General features: G+C 49.2%; 1 pseudogene; it reads left to right on the top strand.

Annotated features, from left to right (window-relative positions):
- The first annotated feature begins 451 nt into the window (after positions 1-451).
- Positions 452-2,538, top strand: LOC103752370 (annotated as a pseudogene).
- The last annotated feature ends 546 nt before the right edge of the window (positions 2,539-3,084 follow it).

Genomic DNA, 3,084 nt, shown 5'->3' with positions numbered 1-3,084 from the left:
TTATTGAGGAAGACTGGCCCAACCTGGATTATTAGCGCTCTCAGGGCCCAGGCTCAGAACCCTACTAACTTCTGTAACAATTACTGTAATCAAATATTTCTCAAGAAGCAATTTAAGGGGGAAAGGAGTTAATTTGGCTAACGGTTCAATGGAATATGCTCCATCGTGCTATGGTAGGGACTGAATGGCCAGGAGAGGAGGAGGCAGCTGGTGACTTTATACCTAAAAAAAGCAGAGAGAAATGAATCTTCATGTTGTTTAATTTCTCTCTTTAACTGAGTCCAGGAGTCTAGTCCATGAGATGCTGCCACCCACATTCCAACTGGGCCATCTTCCTGTTCAGTTAAAGCTTTTTGGAAACACCTTCAGGTTTGTTTCCATGGCAATTCTAAATCTATCAAGTTAAGATGCTTAACCATGAGCTTTAAATGAATCCTTCTCATCATGAGAATTAATTCATCAGATTTGGGGTGAAGTAAATGTCTTTGGACAGAAGATAATGAGGACAGAGACACTGGAACGGGGAGAGCTAGTTGTATAGCTCATGTTTTCTGTACTTTGAGACAGCCAAGGATAACAAAGATTTGCTACTTGACAGATTCCAGGACAAAGCTTACCAAACCAGAAATAAAACTTACTCCTAGGGGTACAGGACATGTTCATATGCTGGAGAAAGGTGTGTGAACAGTCTGATTCCAATGTTCTCCTTCATGACACTTTGTAAGATTTGTACTCAAACAGCAGTAATGAAGTCATGTTCTACTTTTTTTTTTAAGGGGATAAGAGTTTATTCTGGATTCAAATATGAGTGACCCATGTTCTACATTTTTAAACAAGGGCAAAGGTTATTTCTCTCAACTAGACAGGGTCTAGAAAAACCTAGCCGGTAGAATATGCCTGAGCATATCTGAGAGGGAGTTTTTGGATTGGATTAAAGGGGGAAGACACACCCTAGAAGGGGGTGGTGCCATGCAGTGGGCGGGGCTCTTGGACTGCATAAAAGAAGGCAGGCCAGACCAGCTCCCTTAGGAGTCCCAGTCAGTCTCCAACTTCCTTGCCTTTCAGGACTGGAAGCCGAGCTCGGTTTCAAGCAACAGGGCAGTTTCTGTCTTTCGACTCAGAAGCTTTCCCATTTTGCATCACTGTGCTCAGCAGGGCCTGGCTCCAGAAAGACCACCACCACAGGATCTTCAAACCCTGGTGAGGTGGCGGCCAGTACAAAGGGCACCACCACTGAGCGGCCACTGGGGCATCAGAAGCCCAGAAAGAGCAAGAGCCTGAGTGGCAGCAGCCGGGAGCCTCAGAAGTGGACCCAGGAGCTTGGAGCCAAGGCCGGAAGCACCAGCTGTAAGGCCAGAGCTGTGGCCCTCCGTGGTGCTCAGCAGAGTGAACCAGACTAGCTTGGGCCAGGCCCGACTGCAGGCGGGAAGACGTCCAAGACCTGTGTAGAGGAGGTGGTTTCAGTGGCAGCCATGGCCCAGGGCCAGGAGATGGAGCAGCAGAGGGGCCAGCGGAGTCCCATACGGAGGAGAAGGTGCTTGAGTGGTAGTCAAAGATCTGTATCAACATGGACCCAGATAAACGCTCTGGAATGCCTTCCCCTCTCCAAGGAAAGAACTCAGTTGTCCTCCAGGAAGTTGAGTGTCAGGGGAAACCTTTAGCTGGAATCTGCAGGAAGCAGGAAGAGGAAAGGTTGCTAAGGCCATCCAAAACTCCATCAAATCCCAGGGAGAGAAGGGCAAGGAAGCCAGCAGAGGTCCCCAGGCAGCAGCTTTTCCAAATCAGGAACCCCAATCAACAGAGCCTCCAAGAAGCCCACTTCAGTCCTGTGAATCTGGTGCCAAGCAAGCCCCGAAAAAGGCCCTCCAAGGACAGGCAGACTTCTGGGGAGAAGGCTCGAGGACCAGAGCAGCAGAACCGCAAGGTCACGGACTTCTTCCCAGTGCGAAGGAGCTGCAGGAAAAGCGAAGCTGAGCTGGAGTCGGACGCAAGGAACAAGACAAATGAGTGCATCAAGAGCGGGAAGGAGGAAGGCATGAAGATTGCCCTCATCGAGGGCAAAGGCAGGGGTGTGGTCACCACCAAGCAGTTCCCATGGGGCGACTTCCTGGTGGAGTACCACGGGGACTTCGTGAGCATGGCGGAGGCCCAGAAGCGGGAAGCTGTGTACACGCAGCAGCCCTCCACCGGATGCTACATGTTCTATTTCCCGTACCTGGGCAAAGCCTACTGCGTGGACGCCACAGACCATGCACCTGGGGAGACTGATCAACCACAGCAAACCAAAGTGCACGCCATCAACCACCTCATCCTCATCACGTCTAGGGACATCAGGGCTGGGGAGATGCTCCTGTATGACTGCGGGGACTGCAGCAAAGCCTCCAATGAGGCCTACCCCTGGCTAAAGCACTGAGCACCGGGTAGTCCTCCCCCACCTCCTCCCTTCAAGAACACAGTGCCCTCAAAAGGAAATGATTTTGTTTACCCACACTTAATCATCTTAAAAAATATTTGAAGTAATTTGTTAAGTATATTACAACTGGGTGTGATGGTTCATGCCTTTAATCCCAGCTCAGGAGGCAGAGGCACAAATCAGGGAGATTGAGGCCAGCCTGGGCTACATAAAGAGTTTCATGACAGCTGGGGCTACAGGGAGACCTTGTCTCAAAAGGCTGTATATGATGATGACTTATTTTTCTGTCTTTTTTTGAGACAGGGTCTCCTTGTAGCCCCAGCTGTCCTGGAACTCACTGTGTAGACCAGGCTAGCCTTGAACTCACAAAGGTCCACCTGCCTCTGCCTCCCAAGTGCTTGGATAAAGGCATGTGCCACCACACCCGGCAATGATGACTTTTAACCATATTATTTAAATGTTTCAGGGTTCCAAGGTGAACTTGTATAGACGGCCTTATAACAAAACTTTTACATTGGAGTTATTCTTGGAATGTTTTCCATAAACACTGAAAATTGTGTTTCTGGTGCAAAGACTCTACAGCTTTCAGAGGAAAGACTCAACATAAAGTAAGAAACCAGGACAGGGGCATTGAAGACCTCAAAGCCCTGCATGCATAGACTAGACTGGAT

This window comes from Nannospalax galili, unplaced genomic scaffold (genome assembly GCF_000622305.1).
Source record: "Nannospalax galili isolate Female #2095 unplaced genomic scaffold, S.galili_v1.0 scaffold5048, whole genome shotgun sequence".
NCBI classification, from domain to species: Eukaryota; Metazoa; Chordata; class Mammalia; order Rodentia; family Spalacidae; genus Nannospalax; species Nannospalax galili.
Note: the sequence above shows the minus strand (reverse complement) of the source record. Positions and strands in the feature narration are given on the sequence as shown.